Here is a 10,363-nt window from a genome sequence, read left to right as displayed (position 1 = left end):
AATAAATAAATAAATAAATAAATAAATAAATAAATAAATAATTAAAAAAAAAATAGATCCTACAGGGAACGACAACGGGGACACATTGACTCAAATCTCTGGGCTGCTGGAGCTGACATCCGGGTTGTGGGAGTGAGAAAACTCTTAAGAGATTATATATGATAAACTTGGTTTGGGAAATAAAATGTGAGAAATGATGCAACTTAAAAAAAAAAAAAAATGACAAAACCTCACCGAGAAAATAGCTAAGCAGTCTTTGATCTCAAACTCAACCTGCCTAATTCTTCTGAGTGTTGAGACTGTAACCATGAACCATCACATTGGAAATCCTAATATATTTATTGATGCAGACATACTTGATATTTTTTTAATGCTTATATTGTGAATAGTGTGGCCTTTAGTTAGATTAATCCCTCATTCTGCTGCACAGTTGCTTTTGTGTGACATTACTAATCGTAAATTCGAGGAAGAACTATCTTCAGGATCAAAACCTATGAATTCTTCATGGAATTATGTTACATACTGATGAATATTCTCTGTCTTCCTCAAAACTTATTTAAAAGAGTTATTTTTTGCACATCTTAGTGATTTGGCAGCTTGTAGATTCTAGGTAGTAAATAGTTTCTCATCATGCTCAAAATAAGCTCTATTATTTTATTCCTGGTTTGTTAAGAATCCCAAAGTAATTCCTAGTTTTTCAGCACCTGTATTTTTGTTTTTGTTCTTGATGTTTTTCTTTCCTCAATTGCTCCTTTTATGGATGTCCAGTGAATCTACAGGTCACCAATTTTTTTCTTATATTTTTGTATGAGATTTCCTAAACTAAATTAATAATATCTTAACATGTTTGTGGTTTCCAGTACAAAATATCAAACTAAAAAAGCACAGCTTCTCCTTTTTGAAATATTTTCTTGTATTGTATTATAACATCTCTTTTTCTCTTTCCTTTAACCTTGTAGTTTGTATAAATACTGCTATTATATGTTATGTTTATTGGGTTGTTGTACAATATGTAGCTGATTAAGTGTATTCTTTTGTCTACAAGTCTAACTAGCAAATATTCTTTGGAATTCTTATATATTAGCTTTAGGTGTTTTAAACGTATTTTCTCTCTTCCTACTTTCAAAATTTCTTATGAGACCCACATTCCCCTCTCAAATTCACACTAATTAATACTTAGGACTTGGAATAAGCTCATATAATAGAGGATATATGAAATTAAATTTTATTTTCTGTAGTGGTAATTGTCCTATTGATGGTAGTGAAATTGAAATCATAAATTACAAACATTGAGTACTAAAAACATAACCTATGTAAACTTGACATAACATATGAATTGTTTGTTTCTTGTAATAGTTTATTTATATTGTTTGATAAAGCATCATGATCAAGGCAACTTAAAAAGAAAATATTTAATTCAGTTCAAGTTTCAGAAGGTTGGACTCACAATGTGCAAGTGAAAACAAGACATGCTATGGCTGACAACTCATGCCAATGACCGGTACCAACAATGTAAAGGAATAGGTGTTAATGCATACAATTATTTGGACAAATCTCAAAAATGAAGTACTAAAAAAAGTTAGATATTACATGATTTCATTTGTTAAAAATGATAGAAATATATGCACCATTTAGTGTATAGCAAGGGTTCTTTGGCAGAACGTGAAAGATAGTGCTGAGAAGAAAAATGAGAGATCCTCACAGGGAAGGCAGAGTTTCTATCTTGACATCAGCAATGCTAATGTTCTGTTTTAAATTGTCATTTAAATTTTAACATATTTTTACACTATAAAAATTGGATAATTGATACCTATCTGCTGTGTATTTTTTTGTTATTTCATGTAGAATTGTATAAAAGAATTTAAAAGGAGGGAAAGATAACAAACGTTATAATTCAACTGTCATTACCTAGAACCTCACATGCTTACTTATTTTCAGTCAGCTTGTCTTTTGAAAATTCATTCTGAACTCTCAAAGCAATGTGGAAAATGAAACATCAATAGCTTGACATTATTATAATGAAAACTATAGGGAGTATGAGATATCTCTAAAATGATGTTGTAAATATAAAATTTTCTGTTACCCCTGCCAATTTTGTTTAATTGAAGTGGAAAGTTTCTAAACCCAAGGTCGGTGTGTTTTGTTCTATAACTTGTTTAAATTAATTCATTCCCAAACCTTCTGTACAACAGAACAAAAATTCTTTATAATTAGATAATTAATAATTGATTTTCATATTTAAAAGTAAATAATATTAGAAGTTTTCACCTTAAGTGATTTTCACAATATCCAACTCCTTTCATTCATAATGATATGATAACTCAGTATTTCATTAAAATAAAAAAGATTGCGAAAACAATCTACTATATTACTGTATAACTAGAAATTAACTTTCTTATCGACAAAAAAGTAGAAACTTCACACTGGAAATGAATCTGTTGTATAGGTAAAAGATACTATCAAGAATTATTCTTGTCCAGCTGTCTCTGTAGATTTCTCCATGAAGATATTGACCCCCCTCTTCCCTCTCTTCTGTTGGATTCCAGGTGCTCAGCCTGGTTCTTCATCATAGGACTAGGTTCTATCCCTGACATATGAGCAAGATTATTGGAACCCATTCACTATGGAGGGATAACATGCTCAGCCTTAACGCAAGGGGAAGTGCCCCAACTTAATGTGCCAAACTCTGTTGCCTTCCCAGGAGCCATTACCCATTGTTAGGAGTGGACAGGGGTAGGTAGCAGAAGTAATGGTGTCAGAAAAAATATAAATGGAATGTAAAATGACATTTTAAATTAAAATTAAAGAAAAGAATTATTCTGAACTTTATTTTTGAATGAGATGTGAAGTATAACATATATTTTTTTGTATACTGAATCACCTGTTCATTCTTAGTACTTGCCTAGGCTCCAGGACCACATGTTAGATTGTTAATGTATTACTTGTTCAGTAACATGTACATTCTCAATGTACTTTTATTGAATTCTAAGCTAAAGATTTAAAAGAAATACAGTGTTCCAGTACCTTTAAATCATTCCCTATTTCACAAGGCAATTTGAAAGCATTGGAGCATTTTGTAAGTGCTTCAGAATGTTCAGTGTTTAGGGATTATAAAGAGTTATTTAACTTTATTGCAATATTTTAGATTTATTAGTATCATTTTGAAAGAAGGAGGATTTTAATGCTGTATAAATCTATCAACTAAACCAGAGAAAATGTATTTAATCAATGTAAGTGCTGTGTGTAGACATATCCTGAGTCAGACAGAATAAAGAAAGAGAGAGCAAACACCATAGACAAATCTGAGATCAGAATTTCATGGGCAATAATGGCAATTAGAAATCATAAACATACTATTGCATTGATATATATGTGGGCATATCAGTTAAAATAAATACCCAAGTCAATATTCCTTGAAATCTAGCAAAATAATTATTATTGTATTTAAAAAAAACTTAATGTTAAATGCTAGTTGAAGATACAAGAGAATTCCATAACAAGTTCTGGAACTTGTTATGTACACTAGACTAGCCTTGAACTTTGTGTCCCATGTTCTGTAATTAACAACAGGCACTATTATGTCAGGCCCAATTTTACACTTCAATCTTCAGAAAATAATGAATAAAAACAAGACAAAACTAAAAATTAATGTAACAATTAGATGCATTATAATACACCTTTTGACAAAGGTTTAACAATTTGTTTTCAAAGAAATAGTACCTGGTAAGTTATTCACTCCCAAGTCATTTTTGCCCAAATATCTTTTACTGGTATGTGTGTTTATGAGTAGTATATGAGTGAGTATATGTGTATGTGTGTATATGTGTATGTATACATATGTGCAGCAATAATACTTAAAGAATTTATAGATTTGAGACAGAATGTGCTATGAAGGAGATGAGTTGGGAGAGAGAGGGATGAAAATAATGTTAATATAGTAATTAAATTCAAATTTGAAAACATTTTTATAATTTTATTTAAAATTTCAAAGGTTTTAAAAGTTTAAAAATGCCTAAGCAGTTTTCAACTATTTATGTATTTACAAAAGATTTAATGCAATTCAATAATCACAAAATCAATTTTGTGAAAATTTTGTTTTGTCTAGGCTATAAAATTCCTTCTATCCATGTGGTCCAATACATCCTAAACAGTAACGCTTTTTATTGTCATAGTCTGTGTGAGCCATTTATTGTTCTTTTTTATTGATTTTTATTGAGCTCTACATTTTTCTCTGCTTCCCTCCCTGCCTCTACCCTCTCCCCTTCAACCATCCCCCAAGGTCCCCATGCTCCTAATTTACTCAGGAAATCTTGTTTTTTTTTTTTCTACTTCCCATGTAGATTAGATCTATATAAGTCTCTCTTAATGTCCTCATTGTTGTCTAAATTCTCTGGGATTGTTGTTTATCACCATGCACAAAACTCAAATCCAAATGGATCAAAGACCTCAACATAAAGCCAGCCACACTGAACCTTATAGAAGAGAAAGTGGGAAGTACATTTGAACGCATTGGCACAGGAGCCTATTTATTGTTCTTTTAAGTGCTTCATGCCCCTGCCTTCTTGAAAGATTTCTACTTCATTCCAACATCCTTCCATATACCCTTATGACCATTCTGAGATCTTCAGAAAAGGCACAGCCATATTTTATATGGCCTATATTGTTCATGCAGTTCTTCTTTTCCACTTCCTTTCTCATGTTACAGTCTTCCATTCCCACTTATTTTCTTATTAGTCTCACACACTTTATACATTTTTCAAAATAGTTATTTTTTTTGAATGTTCTTCAGATAGTTTTAGGGGAAATACACCTCCAATAATTTTAAATTATGTTCAGCAAACTCACCTAAGCCTTAGGACTTAAGTTATTACCTCATCTTCCAGTTCTATTTATTACAGAACAAAATGTGGGGGCTGGTGCTGCACATCTATGTGTTCATGCACTGCCACCGTCCTGAACTAAATTGGGAACTCCATGAAGGCAGAATTTGTGACCAGCTTGTTCCACAAATAAACCTGAAAACAGAAATAGGAACCTGTCTAAAATATAAAGAAAGTGACTTTCTGTGGTTCATAGTATCACATTTACTTTTGCTACTTTGTTTTCTTTTTTTTTTTACTTCTTTTTTTGGGTGGGGGGGGTTGTTTGTGTTTTTTCAAGGGAGAGTTTCTTGTGTAGCCCTGGAAGTCCTGGAACTCATTTCTTACCACAGCCTAGCCTCAAGCACACAGAGATCCACCTGCCTATGTCTTCTGAGTGCTGGGATTAAAGGCATGCTCTACCACTGCCATCAAAGAACTTTAAAATGTTAAATTTGTCAGAGGTTAAAAGTATACATTTATAAGCTTTAGCTGCCCATTTCTTTGTTTTTGTTTTGTTTTGTTTTGTTTTTCCTTTTTCTTCCAGGAATAGATGTGTGGTCTTCCCACCTGGGTTTGTCAAGGCTCTGAGGAAAGATTTTATTTTTGTTGCTGTACTAATTCAGAGTTCCACAAGTATCTGACAAACTCTCTCTCTCTCTCTCTCTCTCTCTCTCTCTCTCTCTCTCTCTCTCTCTCTCTCTCTCTCTCTCTCTCACACACACACACACACACAGACAAAACCCTGAAGTGATGAACAGCCTTTGCTGAAACAGTTTTAGAAATATTTACCCTCATTTCTCTCACATTTTCCTACTTAAAGTAAATTAAACTCCCATATTGATGAGGCATTGGAAAGAAGAATTTCAAAAGCTCCTGTGGGCCAAGCTGTATTTTTGTATCCATCTACTATATATAAGACTTTTCCTATAAAACTTTTTATTCTACCAATTTGCATTCTCTTACTTATAATGTGAAAACTTTCTTTCCATCACATCACAGAAAATCGCATTTGTTATGCTGTAAGTATGAATTCCAACTGTTTTTTTCTAAATTACAGACAAGAGTCTGGATATCCTATTCTATGAGTTTTTTAAATCGTTCAAAAGACATTGGAATTGAAAAGATCAGTTACTGTTTTCCACCCCTACTGCAGTCATGTGTAAATATTATGAGGTATCCTTGACAGAAACCACTGCTATAATGTGGCAAAAGGGAAGACACAACAGTGAGAGGCCAGTATGCATCTGAAATCTAGCTAGTCTTAGGCTTTTTGTTTTCATTGTATTTTATTGAGGTTTATGTTTTCCTTATGAATAGCAATGTTTCATAAAGAACTTTTGTGCCATCGTGTATGTGATATTATTCATGATTAAACTGGCCTTTTTGACTCTTCAATACTTTTATCATACTGCTGGCCCGCCACAATAGTTTGAGGTTAAAAAGAAGTCCTACTTTTCCTTGTTCTTTTGAAGACCAAATTATAAATTCTTCTATGAAGAAAAAGGTAAAGAATTTATTATAAAGGAATGGACAAATAACCTACTTGACACTGGGAGTGGGAGTGAGGGAGGTAGTCCTTCCAAGGAAGAGTTCACCAAGTGCTTGTTTGGTGTCAAATAGTCATCCCTGAAACATACAAACAAGTAACATATATGGTCTCAATCAGATAAATTTAAAAAAGTATTCATATAGACATATACATGTATGTATTCAATAAAAAAATAATTTAAAAAGAGACCAGGAATTTAAAGAAAAGTGATGATGGGTATAGGTGAAGGATTAGAGGAAAGAAAGGAAAGGGAGAAATGTTTTAATTAATGTTTCAATTTAATAAAAATTGAAAAAATGTGTATTCAGGCATAGTATTACATATTATTACATATTACATATAATATATAGTATTACATATTACATATATATTGTAATACATAGAATTACAATACTATTTCATCGGCTGATGAAAAGAGTTCTTCCTTATTTGTTTTAAAAACTGTGTTCATCCTCATTATCTAAAGGAAATGATGTCGAAGGTATGTGATTAAGGGCCCTGAAGAACTCACCCATTTGGTAATGTCTGAGTCACTTGTTTCAGTCTTTCTCAGAGTCTTTAACTAAGGACTTTATACCCGCACTCTGGCTATGATCTTCCATTTGCAGTTCTTTCTTACTTTAAGATTCTTTGTTGGCTAAAAGCTGCCTGAGAGCCTTCTTCGTGCCCCCAAAATTCCACTTATCAATTCAGAAGGCTGACTCATTCCTCAGTGTATCTCTCATTGCATCTGTTTTGTCATGAAATTCATTTGGATAGTATTCTCAACATTCTTCCAGTAATTCTCTTTTCTAAGATTCTCACGCGCTTCAACACATTATTCCCTCCATGTTAGCAAATGTAATAGTTTAGTGACATTTTGCCACACAATGTGGGTCTCCTTTCTATTATATTCTAACAGCATTTCTTTTTCTCCTTCATTCTGTTAGTGACAATAGCCTGAAAGCTCTGTACCACCCACTGCTGCTGTAATCAGAGTCCTCCCTGCTTCTAATAGCGATCTTCTCAAGATCCTAACAAATTTGGGAACATTTGGTCCCAAAGCCACATAATGTTCATTATTACTGGGGACATGCAAAAATGTACTCTCTATATTATTGATTTAGAATGAGATGCAGTTTCTGCCAACGGAACAAAACTGGAAACATATTTCTGACTTTCTTCTTGAGTTTTGTTTTCTACTTAATTAAAGGGAAAAGGTAATTCATCAGATTAATTATATCATCAATATGTTATTTCAAAAAATGAGCCAAAAACATCTTACTGCATTTTGAAAGAATATTGCATAAAAGAGAAGGAATCAGTTAATGTATATGGCCTAAATAAGCTGATAAACCCTGTGGCAAGCTTAATTTCTCATATTTTACACATTTCTGGATATATTATGATCTCTGCTTTATGTCTGTCAAGAAGATAATGTTTCCACACAAATGAGATTTGTAAGTGTAATAAACAAGTGACTTTTAGTAAGAAGTACTAGAAATGTTATATGCTAAAATTAGGTCCGTTCCCTTATTTTCTCTTCTCAAAAGACGATATATTGTAATTAAAGGTTAAAAGTGCTTTGACCTATACATGTAATTCTGATTTATGTTTCTGTAAAATATTCTTGACTTTATGATTTATTTATATTTCTTTAACAGTATCATTAATTATTAAAATGTTTTTGCATCATCCTATGTATCTTTCAATGGATTTAGAGTAATCTTAGGTTTACATTTATAAAATAATATTGGAGCTAATATTTGTAAAATTTCAAGGACTAGAGATTTTGACCATTTATCAAATTGAACCAAAAAGCTTCTGGGAAAAAATAAAAATATATCAAATAACAAGATAGATTTATAATAGGTCTCTTAATGTTATCTTGCTTCCTTTGTTTTGTAAACAAGGAAAAAAGCATCAAGTTAGTGAGTGGGAAAGTGAGGGATCTGATAGGAGACGAGGGGGTACACTTTGATCCGAATATACTGTATGAATCCAAAACGTATTTCAAATCAAATGAGGGAGAAAAGGAGGTGAAGAACACAATAAGATTTGAATTAACTAAGTGTTGGCCATTGTTTATGCTTTGGAAAATATATATGAATTGTATTGACATTGAATTATCATATTGACTTCTGCTCTTTCCTTTTATGTCTTCTGTGGTGCTACTCACCTCACCTCACCATTTTCTTTCTCTAAAATTTTGTCTTTTTAAAAAAATATATCAAATTACAATCGCATGGCAAGTTATCTTTTCAGTCTTTTCACATTGCTTCTTGTGAATTTAAGATTTTCTCCACATCTTTTTTTTTTGTTTGAAAAAGCACTTCCTAAAACATCTAAATAGAATTTCACCCTATGAATGCAACACAGTTTGTTTATACATTCATTTTCTGTAGAACACCTTGCTTGCTTACACATTTCAATAATTTTGAATAAAGCTGCTCTAAAAATCTGTGTTCATGTTTTCTTGGGAAAAATACTACTCTTTTGTTTGCGTCTGTCTGCTTTTAATTTTCTTCCAGATATCCATTTATCCATCAACCTCCATATTAGCTGTTTATTTCAAACATGCACCTCCTTTTGTGAGTTCCTTTTCTAAAACAGCTGCCATCATCAGAGAAGTGTTTTTGTTTGTTTGGTTGGTTTTACTTTGTCTTTTCTTTTTTTTTCTTACTTAGTTTTTATTCATAATCATAAACTTAACTCTGCAATCCAGCTAGACTTGAAGGGGAATGAGGAGAATATGGAACCCAAAGAACTTCAGTGAGAGCAGAGATTACAGGGTACTGCGAGCAGATGGGGCTGGGTGCTCTCCTGAGCTACAGAAGGAATGGTCTGGTGGGTAAGAAGCCCGCAAGTCAAAAGAATTAGAGTTGTCCACAGTCGGAAATGGTGATCTTCTTGCTGGTCTTGCCATTCCTGGACCCAAAACGCTCCATGGCTTCCACAATGTTCATGCCTTCTTTCACCTTCCCAAAGACCACATGTTTGCCATCCAGCCACTCAGTCTTGGTGGTGCAGATAAAAAACTGGGAACCGTTTGTGTTTGGTCCAGCATTTGCCATGGACAAGATGCCAGGACCTGTATGCTTCAGGATGAAGTTCTCATCCTCAAATTTTTCTCCGTAGATGGATCTGCCGCCAGTGTCATTATGGCGTGTGAAGTCACCACCCTGGCACATGAATCCTGGAATAATCCTGTGAAAGGAAGAACCCTTATATCCAAATCCTTTCTCCCCAGTGCTCAGAGCACGAAAGTTTTCTACTGTCTTTGGAACTTTATCTGCAAACAGCTCGAAGGAGACGCGGCCCAAGGACTCGCCATCGGCCGCGATGTCGAAGAACACGGTGGGGTTGACCATGGCTGCAGCAAGCGGTGAGAGGGGACAGCGGCGTCTGCCTGTCTTTTCTTTTTTTAACAGACTCTGGAATATGGACTTTATCATCAAATCCACGGGTCATGTTATTATTTGGTGGGGTATCGGGACAACATGATGCTGATATATTTCCTTATGACAGATCAGTATGAGTTCCAGGATGAAAGACAATTAGAGAAAAAGGCATAGTATTTTCTAGTCCACACTGGCTATGAATTGACAAGAGATTTGTGTGGAACATAAAGTTTTGGTTAGGACTGAATGAACCAAACAGTATATTGCTAAATATACTAGAGATTTAATTGTCAATTATTAGCATGCTTTGAAAATAATACACTCCTATGGCATCATATAAAAATACATATATCACTTATAGATTCAGAACAGACATTCTTAACAATCAAGTTCCAGGTTAAGTCTTGAAATCACATTACTATAAATTGTGGTATGAACAATGTTAGCATGTCTCTTGTTTTCAAGTGGAAACTTAATTGACCTACAGTGGATCCCTATAAAATGTCACATTGGGTGCCTACACCTGAGGCTCTAAACCTTCAAAACACCTCTGAGATGTCTAGACCTACTTA

The 10,363-nt window shown here is 33.4% G+C and overlaps 1 pseudogene; it reads right to left on the bottom strand.

The window, feature by feature from the left end:
• Window positions 1-9,054: 9,054 nt before the first annotated feature.
• On the bottom strand, window positions 9,055-9,792 carry LOC142835965 (peptidyl-prolyl cis-trans isomerase A pseudogene; annotated as a pseudogene).
• Window positions 9,793-10,363: the final 571 nt, after the last annotated feature.

The sequence above is a fragment of the Microtus pennsylvanicus genome, chromosome 15 (genome assembly GCF_037038515.1).
Source record: "Microtus pennsylvanicus isolate mMicPen1 chromosome 15, mMicPen1.hap1, whole genome shotgun sequence".
NCBI lineage: Eukaryota > Metazoa > Chordata > Mammalia > Rodentia > Cricetidae > Microtus > Microtus pennsylvanicus.
The sequence above is the reverse complement of the archived record's forward strand: the minus strand, read 5'-3'. Positions and strand labels throughout refer to the sequence as shown.